The sequence below is a fragment of the Benincasa hispida genome, chromosome 2, assembly GCF_027475165.1.
Source record: "Benincasa hispida cultivar pf3 chromosome 2, pf3_genome.v1.1, whole genome shotgun sequence".
Classification (NCBI taxonomy): domain Eukaryota; kingdom Viridiplantae; phylum Streptophyta; class Magnoliopsida; order Cucurbitales; family Cucurbitaceae; genus Benincasa; species Benincasa hispida.
This window is the reverse complement of record NC_143479.1, coordinates 2184703-2205862: the sequence shown is the minus strand read 5'-3', so window position 1 is coordinate 2205862 and position 21160 is coordinate 2184703. Positions and strand designations below refer to the sequence as shown.

Sequence of the window (21160 nt, the reverse complement as noted above, 5' to 3'; positions counted from 1 at the left end):
TAAAATTTGAAAATTAAGTCTATTTTCATCTCAATTCTTACAACAATTTGCAACTTTAAAATGATTTAATTTTTATCTAAATTACAAAAACAAAAACTAATTTTTAAAAGTCGTTTTCAAAATTTGACTTTATTTTTGTAAACGATTGGTAAAAAAATAGATAACAAAAAAAATGAATGAAGAAATAATGTCTATGGGCTTAATTTTTAAAAACAAAAAACCAAAAGTGAAATAGTTATTAAACGGAGTATAAATATTTTGTTTAAAATATTTACTATTTAAACCCTAAAATAATACTTTTTTTTTTCTTTTGCCAAATGTGACAGACAAAACTGTGAAGGATGTACATATAAATAACATGTATTAGGGCAACTAAAGGACCAATGGCAAAGGTTATTCTCACTTTTTTTTTTCATTGAAGTATCCCAATTTATGTTTCCTCTTTTTTTTTTTAATTTATTTCCTTATATGAATATAAAGAAATAATATATTTGACATCAGTGGATTTAAATTTCAAATAAAGCTCTACATCAACCCATATTAGCTTGGAGTGGGAAAGATTTGTTTTTATATATAGCTGAAAAAATCACAATTTTTACATATGAGATATTTTGGATAAAATTTGTATAGATAGTATCATTTAATTATGGGATTGTGGAGGACTCCCAGTCAAACAAGTTATGTTTACTATTTTACTGAGTTATATATGTTATTATTGTTCCATATTTATTACTAATTTATGATCTTTTTTAATGTTTCATGAATATATGGGTCATGAGAGATATTGATTGATATTTACCATTGATATCCAACTCTCCATTTTTTAAATATGTAGGGTGTGTTTGTAATTTTAATTTAAAAAATAAGTCTTTTTGAAAAGAAAAAAAATCAAAGTATTTCGCAACCACTCAAAATAACATTTCAAGTGTATTTTAATTCGTAGAGTGTTTAAATAAAAATGAGTTTTTTAAAAAAAAACATTTTTTTCATGTCAATCCAAATAAGCTTCTAAAGATATTGGAAATTTTATTTTTATAATCCATGAATTTTGAAGAATATATATATTTGTTCTCATAATTTTGGGAACATACCATTCTAGTTCTTGAGATTTTTGAAATAGGTTAACTTGGTCCCTAAATTTTTAAAACGAATCATTTTAGTCCCCAAATATTTAAGAACATGTTTAAAAGGTCATTGATTTTTTTTTTCTATTATTTTAAATAATTACAAGAAATTTTGAATTAAAGAATAAATTTAAAGAGAAAAAAGTTTTTTATAATTATTTTTCTAATATAATATCATAATTAAAAAAAATAACTGCAAAGACCCTTAAATCTATTTTTTTAAATATAGAGACTAAATAATGTAAATTTAGAAAATTTAGAAACAAAATATACAGACACTTCAAAATTCGAGAGCTAAAAAGATACATTTTGAAAACTTATAAACTGAATGCATATATTCTTTAAAATAGAATATATTTTATTCTTTAATTGATCAATTGTCGATATTTTCTGTCCGTACGTATGTGCTTTTACTTTAGACTATTATTTTTGGTAGTTTGCTTCAAGAATCCCTCAAATAATTTAGGAGTGGCTTGCAAATTATGTCTAAAGAATCTTTCATGCTATGATTGTTTTTTTAATTTTGTTTATGATAATAAAAGTCTTCTATATATCATTATTCCCTAAAAATAAAAAAGTCTTATATCATCATAAAACTTCTACAACTTTTTATAGATCGATTAATCACATTTCTCATCTAAATGCATAGGTTTCATGTTTATTATGATTATTTCAAAATACGTATATATTTTCATATAATCAAAATACGAGTCTTCCACATTATATGATTACACAGGTTATATTCTCGCCAATTTAAGGACCATGCAATCTCAAGGCACGAACCACCTACTTACTAGGGTATGAACAATCTCATGTCGGATGTCGTTCTTCAATGAAAATCTTCACTTGTATAGTCAACAACTCAATCATCTTTCTTGTCCACCGTACTATAGTTTTTTTTATAATTTACATTCATATGAATTTACTAGTTAAGTGACACGTTAAAAAAAAAAAAAAAAACACTGTAAGTTGTCTTTACCTGTATTTTCTAAAGAACTTCTCAGATGATTACATATAAATCATCTATATTTAAATTAACTACACTATTTTTATATATGGAATTGCATATATAAGTTTATATGCACATTTATTAAGAAATACGTGATACTGCAAATATTTTAAACAAAAAGTTTCTTAAATAAAATTTATTTCCAGTTAAACAATTACATGAATAGAGAGGATGTCACCTAATTATTAACATTAGAGATTATAATGTATGTATTATATAACCAAAAGAGATTTGAAGCTCGATCTATTTTTATTTTTCAAAATCAAATTGCTTGTCATTTATTCTATTTTTTCTTAAAAAGAAATATCATTAGTCTTATCTTCATGAAATTTATATCTTATTTCAAAATAATTATTAAAAAAATATAGATATATTGAATAAACAAAACAATTCCTTACAAAACAAGTTATCCAAAAATTTAAAATATCTATTCATTGTTAGTAGAAGACAATATTTCAAACTAATCCAATTTATATCAAACTATCTAACTAAATTCATCCTATAAATTAATAAAGTCAATTCAACATTGTAAATACAGAAGCTCTTAGTTCTTCTTTTTCCTGTCAGGATCATTTAAAATATTTTAGAAGAATAGTTATTATATTCACATCTATTTAAAATGTTTCATTTGTTTGAGAGATGTAAATTTTGTTTATACATAAGGTTAAAATATCATTTTATTTCTTATACTTTAGATTTAATTATTCTATCTATCTTAATCCACTTTTTTTCTTTTTAAGTGTACAATTTTTATAATAAATATTAAAACTAGTCTACTAGTTTATCAACTTTTCAAAAGGAAAAGTTTCTATTTGTCTCTCTTCTATAAATTTTTAAAACAGGCTCATATTATGTCCCATTTTAAATGAATTTTATATTTTCATTTAAAATTCATTAAAACCAAGAATAGGAGACTATTTTTAAAATTCATTAAAAGTATCCGACTCAATTTCAATATTTAAAAATATAGAGATTAAAATAAGACGAAACTGAAAATACTAATTATCAGTTACGTTTTATTGACATTTAGTAAAATTAAGATTTCGACATTTTCATCCGTCAACATTAACATTTTAAACCTTACATACTCTATATACAAATAACTAAAAATATAAAATATAAGTTAAAATATCATTATTTATCCTTGTCCTGTGAAGTTTGTTTGATTATAGTTCTTCAATTTTCAAATGCCCAAATTCAGTTCGTCTTAAATTTAGTCTATATACTTATTTGTTGTTGATTTTTTTAATAAAAATCTCTTTGTTATTTATTAACATTTCCACGATAAGATTTTAAAACATATTCACATATTATAATTTATTACATGAAATTATTATTATTATTTAGTCAATTTCGATAAAAATAACCTTGAATGACTAAATTTAAAATTTATTAGAATTACATGAACTAAGATTGAACAAGCAAATTATTATTATTAGAAAAAATATCTTTTTGGTTTCTAAATTTTGAGTATAGTTTCTATTTAGTTCATGGATATCAAAATATTACACACTTCACCTTTAAGTTTTGAATTTGGTTTTAATTTAGTCTCTAAGTTTCAAATTGCTATAATTTTTCCTTTGACATTTGAGTTTTGCTTCAATTTGGTCTCTATGTTTCAAGATTTATACTTTCGACCTTGATTCTTTACTAATTAATTATTTTTAATTAACTAATAAAACTTGACATCGATGATTGAAAGTGAGTATTTAATAAAAAAAATGAGGTTAAAAATGTTGTAAAATCAAGAAACACATAAATAAAAATTGAAACAAAATCAAATCTCAAGATTAAAATTGTAAAATTTTAAAATTTAGGAGCTAAATTGAAACAAAACTCAAGATGGATAAAAAATAATTATTCTCCTATTATTCATATTATTATCTTCGATAAATCTAAAAGGAATGGAGACCAAAATAATATGGTAAAAAGGATGGGACCCACATGCATCAAAGGAAAAAAAAAACAAAAGGAAGAAAAAAGAGTAATAATAAATAAAGAAAAAAGGGGGACGCACCACCCCACCAATATGAAACTTCTTTTTTAAACGGGAACAGGCGTGAAATACAAGGCTTTGGTTTCCGAATTCCGAGTTGAGTGGAATTATCAGAAACAGGAAGTGCCCATTTCATCACTTTTCTTAAAATTACCCGCAGGTTATGCATTTCTGTCACTACCGTAAATTTGAGATAACGAGCAGGCTAAATACCAAAAAGAAAGGGATAAAAAAAAAAAAAGAAAAAAGAAAAAGAACTTGCAAATGACAAATACGTGCAAATAAAACTACACAAACAGGTCACAAGAAAAGGAATGAGGTATCCTGTGAAGTTCGAGGATCAAATTTCTATTTTATTCTATTTAATGTAATAAAGAAGAAAATAATGTTAATATGAACCTAGTTGAATGGTAATTGATATCTATCCTTTTTTTTTGTTTGTTGTATATATAGTCTTTAGCTTTTGAATTTTCAAAATATTATATTTTTAATTTTTTAAGTTTTGAGTTTAAAGTCATTGAGTTTTAAGATTTTATTGTTAAAATTTAAATTTTGTTTCAATTTGGTTTGTAAGTTTCGAAAACTATTTTTTGAATCTCAAATGTTCACTAAATGTTCACATTCAGTCTTAAATATTAATTTCAATAAATTAATTTTTAAAAATTATAGTTATTTAAATTTCATTATTGAATTATTTTTAAATTTCCACTTCCTAATTTTTTAAATTAATTCATAAATATTCCCTTCAAATATTGAAGTAGAGCATTTATTAAAAAAAAAAAAAAAAAAAATTGAGGTGACAAGTGTAATCTTGAACTAAATTGAAACAAAATTCAAATTCAAGTAAAATTGTAACATTATGAAACTTAGTAACTAAAGTCTAGTTTGGTAATCATTTGGTTTTTTATTTTCATTTTGATAATCAAGCCTATCGACATTACTTTCATCTCCAAGTTTCTTCATTTGTTATCTATTTTTTACTAATGATTTAAAAAATCAAGCCGAATTTTGAAAACAAAAAGAAAAAAGTAGTTTTTAAGAACTTGTTTTTGTCTTTGCAATTTTGCTAATAATTTAATCATTGTAAGAAATGAGAAGGAAATAGACTTAATTTTTAAAAAACAAATAACAAAAACGAAATGGTTATCAAACGGTGCCTAAATTAAAATCCAATTCAAAATTTAAGTAAGACGGGTTCAATATTTTGAATCCTAAGGATCAAATATAAATTAGATTAAAAAAATGTACGGATAAAAAAATATATTTTCCCAAAAGAAAAAAAAAATAAGAAAAGAAATAATTAAATATGTAATTTGGATGAACATTTGGCGTAATTCAATCAATTTGAATTTAATAAACACCCACCATATTAGTTTTAACCTATGAAGCACATATACTTCATGTGAGGGCAAAGAACGTATCAGGCACATATCGGATACCGATACTTATTTGACTTTAACATTTTAGATATTGTTTTTTGTATTGCATTTTTGTGTTTGTATTGTTTTTGTATTATTGTCGTTAACTTATATGCTGAATTTATTTATATCTTGTTTTTTAAGAAAAAAAAGTATATTCAACGTATCAATATCTTAATATTTTAGAAATTAGTGTATCGTTGTATTTTATCGTATCTATATCTTATATCTGTATGTGCCTGTACTTTATCAATTTTAACACCTTCCAAATCAAAATGTTTTAAAAAAATTAAGAATTTGTCGCAATAGTTGTTAGACATTCTGAAGACCAAAGAGGGCCTTCATGGAATAAAGCAGATACTTTAATAAAGCTCCAACAGCCGACAAGGTCGGTTATCCCACCAAAACCAATTATTTTTTTTTTCTTCTTTTATTGGACGGAAATGACCCTATTATTTAATATTTATATTTGAACACCTATGACTTGCACCATTTTTTTTAGCCAGACAATATCCGGTATTTAGAAAGTAATTTTAAAATCATTAAAATTAATTTTTTTTAACATATTCAATATTATTCTAAATATTATTATCTTTTATTATTTAAAATTAACTTAATATTTTATATTTTAGCAATTTTTTATCATCAGATTTGATATTAAATAATTAAAAAGTATCTTTTATATTTATTCTGAAAATGATAAAAATGATTTTTAATAATTTAAAATTACTTCTAAACATATTGATAATGCTATTTTTTAATACATTTTTTTTTATAATATTTGTTTGTGTCAACTTTGAATTGATCAAAGTATTGTATAAAATAATAATAACAATATTTGTTTTAATCCATATTTGAATATTTATTTTTTTCTATGACATTCCAATTTTCTACTATCTCCAATTGAATTTGGGATATTTTAATAATTTTCAATTATGTTGTTAGTAAATGTGAATAGGAGACAAAATTTCTTTGTTGGAACCTTACCTAAAATGAGGAAGGAATTCCTTGTTTGTGGCATTCCTTGTTTTAATATCTTTTGGTCTTCCTCATTTTCATTATTCACTTTTTATTTATTCTTTTCTTCATTTCCCAAGTTTTGTTTTTCCTTCACCTAAATAAAACATTAAATGTGTATTAAGAAAAAAAAATCATACGAAACCCTACTCGTCTAATTTTTCAATGAAAATGATCGACACAAAAATTATTAACAAATTTTGTAAGAACGATAATCGATTAATGATTGGAAAGAGAACGATAACTGGAAACGTCCAATTCATCAAGCCTCTATAGATGGGAGAATTTGCATTCGTCTTTGTCTATTCTTCTTATACCATTTTGAATGTTAAAATAAGTTATGATATATTATGTGACATAATATTAAAAAGAAATTAGATATTTGAGAGAGATTTTTTTTCCATTTATTCTCTACATTTACATTAATTAATTAAACTCTAGTTTTTTTTTTTCTAACGAAAGCTCAAGCAACTTAACTTATTCACTAAATTATTATAAACTCATTAAGTATTACATTATATAAAGTTAATTATTATCAATTTCTTGTTTTAGTACACTAAATGGAGGTCAAGGATATTTGAACTTTCAACCTCGAATAAAGTAATATATATGCTAATTACAGTTAAAATATGCTCATTTGACAATTAGTGTATCTTTCACTCATGTATAAATATGTATAATAGGAAAATAATGAAACATAAGGGATCAAATTAATACTTTTGTTTATAAATTAAAACCTCAAAATTTGAGATTTAAGTAGTAAATAAATTTGTATCCAATCAAATGTTTCTTTTTATTTTTCTTGTGGCTTTGAAAATCTTTGTTTCAAATGTCTTTATGCCTATTTGGTACCCCTTCTCTCCACCCTTCCTTTTCTTTTATTCTTTTTCTTATATTTAATTCAAAGTTGTCTTAGCTTTCAAAAATATTTATAAAATTACTTATAATTAATACATATAATTAAGCGTTTAGTAAATCTTAAACTTAAAAATGAAAAAAAAGTTATATAGAATAAAAGTGAAGAGTCTTTTAGTTTGGTAGGAAGTCAATCTTAATAATGAAAAATAGCTAAAAGTCTATTTGATTCATTGAATTTGACAAATATGTGTTCGACAGAAAATTCGAATTTGATTTTTGAAAACTCTTTTTTTAGTTTATATAATTTAAACAGTGTAAATTCTAAAAACAACATTTTTACGTTTTCATTGTGTTCAATTACTTAATTTTTAATTTTCAAAATGTATAATTATATTAAATAAAAGATAACAACATTTGGAAATACAAAATGTCAAGTTATAAGGTAAATTTGTAATGTATTATAAATTATATAGTCTTACAAAATAATAATTGTACAAACTTTTTTTTAATAGGAAACATGATTATAAATAAACTATATTTTAATAGGAAACATGATTATAAATAAACTAATAATAGTTTATCGTCAACTAATATTTAATGGATGACTACAATTAGTTTTATGATTTATAAAAGTAATATCAAATACATTTAAAACAATTGTTTATATATATATTTGATATATATATATATATATATATATATATATATATATATATATATATATATATATTCGCTACCAACTACATATGAAAATTTGAAACATGAAATACAACTATATTTTCATTGAATTTTCTGTTTTCAAATGTATATTTTTTAGATTCTCTACTAAACAAACCCTAAAACTTTTAGCGAAAATGAGCATAGTTGCATTAGCTATCTACAATAACTTCAAGGTCCATTTTCCCTATCCCACATGCTTAAAAAAAATAATGAAAATAAAAAAAAACCTTAAAGACCTGTTTAGTAGAAAATTTGAAAACAATAATTAATGTAAACAAAATTGTATTTTATGTTTTCAAATATGTGTTTAGTAGTCGATTCAAAAATTAGATTATAATTTAAACAGATGTTTAAAATGCGTTTGATAGTATACATTTATAAATCATAAAACTAGATGTAGCTAAAATTTAGTTGATAATAAACTATTTGTTAATTTATTTAGAAATATGATTTATATTTTAAAAAGATATATAATTATTATTTTATAATATTATATAATTTATAATACATTACATAATAAATATTATATTTTTCAAAAAACTTAATTGAATTTATAACCCGATACGTTACATTTCTATTATATATTAAAATTTAAAATATGGATAAAATAAAAATAAATAAAATTTTATTTTTATTATTATTTTTTTATTTTATAAAATTCGAGTTATCTTGGAAACACATATTTACTAAATTGGATGTATCTGAAAACATACAACAGAATAAAAACTTTTTACTAAAGGGACTTAAAAATTTGTTCATAATCACTTTCTAACGACTTCAAAATCAATCACAAACATAGCTTTTAATGGAATGCCTTGGACAGTCAAAAGGCTAATAGGACGACGCTCCACTAGCCAAATAATGATGACGGTTGTACCTAATGACACGTGGAGCCAATATTTAAGATTATATTGGATTAATGTGAAACATTAAACAAAGATAAGTGTACTTAAAATATGGATGGTCCTACACGTCATTCTCATAATTACAATATGCATATTTTTTATGGACGTATTGTATTGAAAAATATCCTAGACAGGATAATGATTTTTATCATAAATTCAAACACAACTGACAAGATAATTTTATAGTTTGTATCGTTATCATAAATTTATTTAGACTAAATATAAAGTATTTAGCTGGTTTTTGTTTTTTCAGAAAGAGTATATATATATAGGGAAAATTAAAAAAATAGGGTAGTTTTAATAAGTCGAATTTTGAACCATCCACCCTTACTTCTTTTTTTTTTTTTTTTTAATTTTCTATTTTATAAAAAAAATTCTAAAAATATTTTATTATTTTATTTAAACTCTAAAAATAATATCTCATAAAAATAAAAATAAAAATGTAAATTAAAATATCTCATTTATATAAAAATAATTACAAAAATTAATGTGTCCCACAAGGCGGACGTCGTCGATTTCAAGCTGATTGTCGTCGTCGACTTCGAATTTGAGGTTGCTCTGGTTCTTCTTGATGTTGCTTTGGTACCTCTGCAAACACTTCATGATATAAATATTCATTATGCTCTCCATGACCCTGACCATGTCCATGCACGTATGAAGACGAAGGACCGGCCTCTAAGTCATAATGTCCTGAATCAAATGCTGGCATCATCATCATTGGACTAACATAATCAGTTTGACTCTGTGTCTGCATCACAGGGGCAACTCTTCTACATTATGGACAACCTCATCAAACTCATCATTTTCCCGTACAGGTCCTATACGTCTAGGAGCTAGTGGAGGAACAATAGGTATATCGTACATATAATGTATCTCCTCCATATAGCTTTGGTTGTCACTACATATAGCAAGAACCTGGTTCAGATCATTCGCAACATCACGGAGTCTACTGTTGTTCGATCTCTGTGAATTATAAAACAATTAGATAAAATTTAAAATAAATTTAAATTATATAATATTCATTCATTTACTAGATGAACCACATCTGCTCCCGGACAAGTGACGTAGCGCCTTGTGATATTGTTATACCAATGAATGTAGTCTTGAGTGACATCCCTGTTAAACTGTTCAATAGAAACCCCTACTGCAATAAACCTTATACGATAGTGCCATCGCACTACCAAATGTGCAACTTTTTCGGACAAATTTACCGTTCTTAAGTCGATATCATGCAGTAGGGGTTCAGTATTACAAGGCGATGGGACATCCTGCTGAAAACCGAATTGTCTCATCACCCTGTCAGGAAGATGCCACTCATCAATGTGAAAACATATGAGAGGACTCATCGTTCGCCATATGTTTTGACCATTCGTACAGAAATTGGGCAAAGTATGCACAATAATTTTGTACGGCTCTCAAATAAACTGAAACACAAAATATTATATTGGAGAACATTAAAGACAAATACAATAAAAATATGTATAAAATAATCAATTAGGTTCAGTGTAATGTACCTGATCAGGTTGAAGCAGATCAAACATGTATCTGTACTAGCTGACTACATGTGTGGCTGTCCTAGTCACACAAATTTGTCTCTCCATCTAAATTTTTAAATTGATAATTTAGAATATAAATTAACTAAACCAGAGATATAAAAATTAAATTGAATTAAAACAACATACTAAGAACCGTAGGCTTGTCTAGTTAACTGAGTTTCATTAACATGTTGTAGCTGTGGAGCTATTGTTGGAAATCGCTCCCAAGCCCATAGTTGCAAAAGTATGAGAGGTCCAAATATCTCTCGAACCTCAGATCTTGTTGCTTTGCATAGTTGCCTATACAACCATGTCAAACATGCTTCACCCCACGAATACCGCCCCGCATCATAGAGGTTAGCTAATGTTGACAGGAACATCAAGTAAATAAAATGACTTGATTTTTCGGAAAACAGACTTCCACCTATCATTTGTAGTATATATGCTCGCACATATCTTATGACGGTTTCCTCGTCTGCATTATCTATGAGCTCATGGAATTATGTTTCTAACCATATCAAACTTAACCTCGATCCTTTAATTTTTTCGGTAGGTGGGGTCACACCGAGGTACAGTTGACAAACTTGTGACCAGTCATCTCCGGTGACCGACTCACCGTCAACAGGTAGCTCCAACAACACTTCTATGTCTTGTAGAGTGATAGTGCACTTTCCATCAGACATATGAAATGTATGCATCTCGGGCCTCCATCTCTCGACCAAGGCTGTGATCAGATGTCAGTTAAATCCCAATCTGGCAGCCCATAGAATCCAGATGTATGCAGTAGCGATAGTATTCGAGGGTGGAGTGGGATAGTGCACTGGAGAACTGTCTCTCGACGCTTGCAAGATATTTCTCCAGTAGTACGATCTCGCTATACAACAGATGATCGATGAATAGACTGGCCGTACAAAACATCATGATCAACAGGTCCTGGGTTTAAAGCCATGATCTAAAAGAAAAAAATATATTTATTTCTCAATTAAAAAATATTTATTTCTCAATTAGAAGAATAATGTACAACTTAATTAACTTAATTAAATAATGTACAACCTAATTAAACGAATAATGTACAACTTAATTAAAAGAATAATGTACAACTTTACAAATTATGATAAAAAAAATTGAATATACAATAAAAGTATCTACACTTAATTAAATATACATGATAAAAATATTATTTATTTCTCAATTAAATAATGTACAACTTAATTAAGAGAACAATGTACAACTTTATAAATTATAATAAAAAAGATTGAATATACAATAAAAGTATCTACACTTAGTTAAATATACGTGATAAAAAGATTATTTATTTATCAATTAAATAATGTACAACTTAACTAAGAGAATAATGTACAACTTAATAAAAAGAATAATGTATAACTTTATAGACTACAATAAAAAAATTGAATGTACAATAAAAGTGTCTAATTTATTTATCAAATAAAAGAATAATGTATAACTTTATAGATTACAATAAAAAAAAAAAAATATACAATAAATTATTATAAAAAATTGAATATACGATAAATTATAATAAAAAAAATTGAATATACAATAAAATGAATATATAATAAAAAAATATTTATTTTTCAATCCCTAACTATCTAGAGCCCGTCTTAGTAACGAAGGACAGTTCCTTCGATTATGGCCTAACTAATTACAAAATCCACATCGTTGTCGAGTGACTGGTTATGTCTAATCCATTTCGTTGTGATAACGTGAACGTTTCGGTCTACCAAGTTTTCTCAACAACGATGGATCAGGAAGTAAGATGAGTATATTAGGGTGCATGATCCAGTAATCTTCATGCGGTACAGGTTGAAATTAAGGAGCAGTACCGCTCGGACCTGTTTAGCCTCAATATTTGAACGTTTGTGGACCTGTAATAGGTAAGCAATCGTGTAGGAGTTTTGTGGGCGATCGTGTAGTGAGGAAAGAGAGCTCTCAAGAGGCCATCACAACGTGCCCTCATCGTGTACTTCCACTAGGCGGTCGTGTAGTAAAGCTTAGCGATCGTGTAGCATTTGGTATACGATCGTATAGTAAAAGGTAGACCATCGTATAGGTTTTGAGAAGGAAATCGTCTAATTGTAATAGCTAAGCGATCGTATAGAAGTTTGTGGGCGATCGTGTAGTAGGGAAAGAGAGCTCTTGAGAGGCTATCGCAGTGTGCCCTCATCGTGTACTTCTACTATGCGGTCGTGTAGCATTTGGTATACGACTGTATAGTAAAAGGTATGCGATCGTATAGGTTTTGAGAAGGCCATCGTCTATCTGTAATAGGTAAGTATGTAGGAGTTTGTGAGCGATCGTGTAGTGAGGAAAGAGAGCTCTCGAGAGGCCATCGTAGCGTGCCCTCATTGTATACTTCCACTATACGATTGTGTAGTAAAGCTTAGCGATCGTGTAGCATTTGGTATACGATCGTATAGTAAAAGGTAGGTGATCGTATAGGTTTTGAGAAGGCGATCGTCTAATTGTAATAGCTAAGTGATCGTATAGGAGTTTGTGGGCGATCGTGTAGTGAGAAAAGAGAGCTCTCGAGAGTGGGAGTTCGGAAGACGCTGTCGCGGAGAGACCATCGCAGCGTGCCGCTCATCGTCTACTTCCACTAGGCGAACGTGTAGTAAAGCTCAGCGATCATATAACTTTTGGTATACGATCGTATAGTAAAAAGTATGCGATCGTATAGGTTCTGAGAAGGTGATCGTGTAATAGTAATAGTTAAGCGATCGTGTAGGAGTTTATGACCAATCACAGAGGATTTAGTAATCGATCGTTTAGTCATACTGAGCAATCGTGGAGAGATTGTAAACGATCGTTTAGCTTCTAATAAAGAAGTTGTTCATCGTTCACTTGTTCTTTCCGGAAGTTTGCATCTATTGTTACGTTAATAAAGAATTACTAAACGATCACATAGTAATTTTACTAAACGATTGTGTGCGATTGTGTATATAATTACTAAACGATTTTTTAATTTCCTTTTGATCGAGGGTTTATTCTATAATTTTTTAGAGGTTGAGGGTTTGTTCTATAATTTTCGAGAGGCCGAGGGTACCCTCGACCTCTTTCAAATTTTCTCATCTTCCCTTACAGATCTTCTTTGGTTTTCGACAGGTCGAGGGTTGAACCCTCGTCCTCTTCTCAATTTCCTTTAGGTTGAAGATCAAACCCTCGATCTCTTCTTTAATTTTCGACAGGTCGAGGGTTGAACCCTTGTCCTCTTCTCAGGTCGAGGGTCAAACTCTCGATCTCTTCTTTAATTTTCGACACGTTGAGGGTTGAACCCTCGACAAAATATTTTAAACTAAATCTCCGCCTCGAAATCTCCAAAACAACCATAGATTTCTAAATAGTTTCAAAACCACTATATTTTTCTAAATAGTTTTCCTAATCACAATATTTAAAAAAAAAAAAAATCCATATATGTATATGTATGTATATATATATATATATATATATAACTAACTGATAATATGCTTACGTGACATGACATCTTAATATATTATTCATGATCGTATTCATATATATTTATGAAAACAATGAAACTTTGATTATTTTCAAAAGATAAAGAAACTTCGATTAATTGTGATGCATCCACTTTTACTTTTTGAAAAGCTTGCATCAAAGTACTATTAGAATATAAACTTTTTGTCAAATATATATATATATATATATATATATATAATTTAGTTCCATTATTTTTTTCTAAATGAATTATTATGATATTTTTGGCTTTTTGTTAACTGATATTTATTCCACAAGTGGTGGATAAGGCATTTGACAAATTCACGGGTTGCTCTTTTGTAAGCACTAAGGGCTTCCTTTGAATGTGATTTTTAGTGGAATTTGAAATTAAATAGGAATTCAAAAGATTGTTGATTTGATAGATTTTTCGTATCATTTCGCAATCAATTTTCCATCAGTCAATCAAATCATTATGGAGTAAAAGAATAAGTTTAAAGAGGGAAAGACAAATAACCTCGTGTAAGGGTCGAACTTTGTAATAGTAAATTAACCAACAAAACATGTTACCTTTACTTTTAATTAGAGTAATATGTACGCGGAATTCAAAAGTTTGTGTTTAAGATATAAAATTATTTAGCTTTGATTTAGGAAGTATGTGTTTTGGATTTAAAAGTTGAGTTAAGTCAAAGGTATCTTGTGCAATTTTTGTAATCTAGAAAATTATAATTTTCATTGGTTATTTTTGTTCGTTTAACCTTTCAATTGCACACATATTTTTCTAAAATTTTAACACTCAATTGAAAAGCAGGAGGTGATAGAGTTCCTTAGTAAACATGCAAACTTCAATAATGAACACAATTGAAATTAATAAAGTTAAGTTATTTAACACTGACTAGTGAAGTTGATGGACCAAACACTGAGTTGAATAGAAAAAACCAATTCATTTCAACTCAAGTCGATGCTCCAAAGACCACTTTAGGAGATATTTGAGGCAATGAGTGGAGTTGTAAAGTCTAGAGAATTGTGAACTCATTAATAAGGTATAAAAATGATGTGTTTTTATTGAAATAGAAGAGAAAGAAACGATACAAGGAGTTTACGTAGAAAACCCTAATTCAGGGAAGAAAAACCACGATAGAAAAGACCTTATTATTTTAATGTCATACATACAATAGACCCCAACCTCAGATATAAATAAGATGAGGTGAAACCCTAATTTAGCAAATATAGTATAAATTACAAAAATGCCCTTAGGGCTAATTCAACGTATTTCAACACTCCCTCTCAAGTTGGGGCATAGATATCGGCAAGACTCAACTTGCTAATATAAGCTTCAAACGTCTGTCTTGATAACCCTTTCGTAAGAACATCTGCAACCTGTTGGACTGAAGGTACATAGGGAATACAGATAGCTCTGCGGTCTAACTTTTCTTTAATAAAGTGTCTGTCAATTTCTACATGTTTGGTTCTATCATGTTGCACGAGATTATTAGCAATACTGATGGCAGCCTTATTATCACAATACAGTTTCATAGGCCTCGGACTACTCTGATGAAGATCAGATAAAACTTTATGCAACCAGATTTCTTCACACATTCCCAGACTCATAGCTCTATACTCTGCCTCAGCATTACTTTTGGCCACTACACCCTGTTTTTTACTCCGCCAAGTTATCAAATTTCTCTACACAAAGGTACAGTACCCTGAAGTTAACTTTCTGTCAGTCACAGATCCGGCCCAATCTGAGTCAGTATAAGCCTCGATGCTCCGTGTGTCATGTTTTCTGAACACTAAGCCCTTCCCAAGGGTGGACTTCAGTTATCTCAAAATTTGAGTCACAGCTTCCATGTGCTCCTTATATGGACTCTGCATGAACTGACTTACCACACTCACAGCATAGGAGATATCAGGCCTAGTATGAGATAAGTAAATTAGTTTTCCTATCAAACGTTGATACCTCTCCTTATTCACAGGAACTCCTTCTGAAATGCTTTTCAGTTTGCTATTGACCTCAATAGGAGTGTCAATGGGTTTGCATCTAGTCATTCCTGTTTCCTTCAACAAGTCCAGAGTGTATTTCCATTGAGATACAGATATTCCTGCTTTTGATCTTGCCACTTCCATCCCAAGAAAATACCTCAAACTACCAAGATCCTTGATTTCAAATTCACCTGCCATCCTCTGTTTTAGTTTAGCAATTTCTGCCTTGTCATCTTCTGATAAGATGATGTCATCAACACAACAATCTTCCCTAAGAGTGATTTTTTGGTAAACAAGGTATGATCAGAATGCCCCCGAACAAACCTTGGGACTTACAAACACGGTGAACCTGTCAAATCATGCCCTAGGGGACTGCTTCAACCCATATAAAGACTTCCTGAGTTTGCAAACATGATTCCCAAACTTAGCTTCGAAACTTGGAGGTGGACTCATGTAAACTTCCTCTTCTAACTCACCATTTAGGAAGGCATTACATCTAGTTGATGTAGGGGCCAATCTTTATTTACGGCGACAGGCAGAAGAACACAAATCATGTTTAACTTAGCCACTGGGGAAAAGGTTTCTGAATAATCAATCCCATATCTGAGTGAAACCTTTAGCAACTAACCTGGCCTTATATCTCTCGAGCGTTCCGTCAGACTTATACTTCACTGTGAACACCCATTTACAACCAGCTGTTTTGTGACCTCTAGGGAGAGCTACTAACTCCCAAGTCTTATTTGCCTCAAGAGCTCTCATTTCCTCCATTACTGCTGCTTTCCACTCGGGAACTTCCATGGCCGCATGTACACTAGTAGGTATTGCTAGAGCATCCAGTTGAGTAGTGAAAGCCTTAAAACCAGGAGATAAGTTACTATAGGTCAGAAAACTATGCAAAGAGTACTTTCTACATGACCTGGTTCCCTTTCTCAGAGCAACTGGCATATCCAAAGTGGTATCATAGTTATCAGTTTTCGTCTGTCCCTCATCAGTATCAAACTTCTGAGTCAATTCTGCATCTTTTTGAGGATCTTTCAGCACCTCATTACCTCCTGAAATTTCAACCTTCTCTGAGCTCATCTCATTATTTTCTATGTTCTCAGACTTCTCTTCAAGAATCTCCTCTGAAACAACAGAATCTTGAACCTGAGCTGGTTCCGACGCTTGGATACTTTCCGATGGAACACCAGGGGTTTCCTGAATTTCCTTTCTGAGATTCTTCCTATAGTATGTTATCCAGGGCACTTGTCTAGTAGGAAGGACAGACACAGGAACAACAGGAGCAGAGTTAGGTTCAAGACTAGGTAGACTGGGTCCAAGAATATTAGGATTAGGCTCAAGATTGAAGTTAATAGGTATGAAGTACGTGGAACTGTTAGTCTCTTCATTCGTGGTCTCCCCCTGAAGATGACTAAACGGAAAGAACGGTTTATCTTCAAGGAACGTAACATCCATAGTGACAAAATATTTTCTAGAAGATAGGTGAAAGCATTTATAGCCTCGCTGATGAAGGGGATACCTGACAAACACACATTTTTGAGCCCGTGGAGAAAACTTAGTCCAGTATGGACCACGAGTATGAACAAAAGCTGTACACCCAAACGCACGAAGAGAGACCTCAGGAATAAGACGGGTAGACTGATAGGACTCTTTGAAGCACTCAAAAGGGCTTTGAAACTTTAGAACTCGTGAAGGCATTCTATTAATGAGATGAGCTGCGGTAAGAACCGCATCTCCCCATAGGTATGAAGAGAGAGATGCTGGAATCATCAAGGAACGAGCAACTTCAATGAGATGGCGTTTTTTTCGTTCAACCACCCCATTTGTTGTGGAGTATACGCACACGAGTTTTGATGGATGATCCCCTTTGACGCTAGGAATTCCTGGAGGGTGTGATTGACAAACTCACGACCATTGTCACTCCGAAGAATGACAATCTTTATGTTGAATTGTGTTAATATATTGGTATAGAATTGTTTGAAGGTAGGTAGAACCTCAGACTTATCAGCTAGGAGATATACCCATGTAAGTCGGGTATGGTCATCGATGAAAGTTACAAACCACCGTTTACCAGACAGGGTAGAGATGTTTGAGGGACCCCAAACATCACTGTGGACCAGGTGGAAAGGCTGGGAAGGTTTATAGGGCTGAGAAACAAAAGACACACGAGGTTGTTTAGCACGTATACAAACATCACAAGATAACGAAGAAACATTCACATTATGGAATAAATGAGGAAAAAAATATCGCATATATTGAAAACTCGAATGTCCAAGACGAAAATGCCACAATAAATAATTTGTTTCAGACATAGTAAAAGAAGATAAAAGACTAGTCCTTAACAAACTCCTGGAGGAAGCATCTTCAGAAAGGAAATAGAGGCCTCTGTCATATCGGGCAGTGCCAATCATCTTCCCCGAGCTCAAGTCCTAAAACAAAACAACATCTAGTGAGAAGACAACTCTACAGTTCAAATCTTTTGTTATTTTACTTATTGATAATAAGTTGTAAGAAATTTTAGGCACGTGTAGGACATTTTGCAGAGTTAATCCCTGAAATGGTGACAGTCTGCCTTTTCTAGCAACAGGGGCGAAAGACCCATCCACAATTCAAATCCTCTCATTTCCAACGCTTGGATAGTATGAGAGAAATCGGTTAGATGAGCTAGTCAAGTGATCGGTCGCTCTTGAATCTAGAATCCATAACTCATTCCCTTCAACAAGGAAACTAAAAGATTGAGGGTTACCTGATTGAGCAACTGTTCCGATCCCTATGGTACCTGAATCACCAGGGTTGATCACTGGAGGCTGTGTCTGAGGTTGTGCGACCCTTTCAACTAATTCACTCACTAGAGCACAACGAGATCTCAACTTGTCATTTGGAGGGCGACGTTTACCATTCGGAGGGCGACCATGCAATTTCCAGCACTGATTCTTTGTGTGCCACTGTTTTTTGCAATGCTCACACACTGGGGGTGTTTTACTATTCTGTTTGTCACCATCAGATCCAGCGGACTTCACCCCAAAGGCAGCTGACTCTACAGTGGTAACACCCGACCCATTCATTGCACTTAATCTATCTTCTTCCAATCTAACCTCTGAACAGACCCCCACGAGAGACGGTATTGGTTTCTGCCCTAGTATTCGACTTCGAACTGTATCAAATTTGGGGTGCAACCCTGCAAAAAAATCATACACACGTTCAACCTCTTCTATCTTTAAGTATTGAATTCCATCTTGCGGGCAGTTCCAGATGATCTCCCGACATAGATTCATTTCTTGCCATAACAACAACATTTTCTTGAAGTATGACGTTACATCCATGCTCCATTATTTGCATTCATGAACCTGTTTACGTAGAGTATACAGACGGGATGCGTTCTGACACCTCAAATATAACCGTTGGACTGCATCCCAAATATCTCGGGCAGTGGCTGAATAGAGTAAAGGTTTCCTAATTTTTGGTTCCATGCTACTAATCAACATCGAGCGAAGCAAAGAATCCTCTGCCTTCCAGACACGCTCTTGAGGATCCCCAAGATTCGGTCATGGTATCTCTCCAGTTAAATATCCAAACTTATGACGTCTCTCAAGAACCATTTTAATTGTTTGGGACCAAGAGAAGTAATTTATCCATTCAGCTTCTCTCCCGTGATCATTCCTGCAGAATTTCCTATAGTCCCAGATAAAAGATTAGTAGTAGAAAGAGTAGGAAACATTGATATCGAATTTTCTGAATACATCGGGGAAGAATCATGGCCATTCAATTTGGCTCCAAGGGCGGCCATCTGTTGCTGGAGGCTAACCAATTGTTGTTGGAGTTACCCATGAGATTCAAATCTGGAATTTTTCTGTCCATAGGTCATGGGATTTTCTTCAACGGAATCACCTATTCGAAACTGAGATTGAACTGGGTACACATGAGGAAGAGGATGTCCACCATGGTACTGTGAAGAGGCTACTGTCGAAAGTCCACTGGCAGCAAAATACGGCAGTCCGTGATCGGCGTTGCTCCTAGACGGCTGCGACGGTGGGTAACGGACAGAGGGCTCGGCGATCGACTGCGAGGTTGAAGAAAATACGTCAATCTGACCCGACCCGGCAGCTGGAGAAAACCCACGGCCGCTTGGAGCAAATCTGATCCTGTGTGAAACCAAGTGTGGGCCAGTTGTGTACGAAGTCGAAGGACCGAGTATGTGCACCGTAGAAGAATTGATCACGTGCGAAGTCGAGGGACCTTCATCGATGATGTTCGACTGGAACGGTTGCGTCTAGGAGCTGATCGACGCGCCAACTGAATCGAGTCTACCACCTGCTGTTCGGCTCGCCGGCTAGAACTGTTCGGTTGCACCGCCTGGGATAATGGTTCGAAGATACCGATCAACTGCTGCTTGAATCACAGCCACATTAGTCATGTCTGCCAGTGTACCTTCACCTATCAAGTTTGATGACTGAGTTTCTTCTATTGGAGCTAGGGTTTCACCACCTTGCTCTGATACCATATTGAAATAGAAGAGAAAGAAACGACACAAGGAGTTTACGTGAAAAACCCTAATTCAGAGAAGAAAAACTATGATAGAAAAGGCCTTATTTTAATGTCATACATACAATAGACCCCAACCTCATATATAAATAGGATGAGGTGAAACCCTAATTTAGCAAATATAGTTTAAATTACAAAAATGTCCTTAGGGCTAATTCAACGTATTTCAACAATTTTTAGTATAGTAGTGGGACCCACGAACTTCTTGGACCAAACAAGAAGTGAAGTTCACAACTCTACATTTTCCAACTTCGTACTTCCAACTCCTTAACCCAAACACCTTTTCAATGTCTACTTTATCTTTATATAAATAAATTTGATTAATCTTTTAGTCATAATATTGAATTTTTTAAATAAGAATGCCAAACACAATTGAAATAATATGATTTGCTATAGTTTAGCAATACGTAGAGATAGAGATTTAAGCCTCTAATATTTTAGACAATATTATAACACCTTAATAGTAAACAAGTTGAGTTGAACTCAAGTTGGCAAGATAATTAGAATTTGATAGCCTCAATCTGTGGGGTCATAAACTTATTTGAACACACACATCAAAGTATAAATAGTGAGAAAATGTAT

The 21160-nt window shown here is 31.1% G+C and overlaps 1 pseudogene; it reads right to left on the bottom strand.

Annotated features, from left to right (window-relative positions):
- Window positions 1-10066: 10066 nt before the first annotated feature.
- LOC150037578 (serine/threonine-protein phosphatase 7 long form homolog) lies at window positions 10067-11079 on the bottom strand (annotated as a pseudogene).
- Between the last annotated feature and the right edge of the window lie 10081 nt (window positions 11080-21160).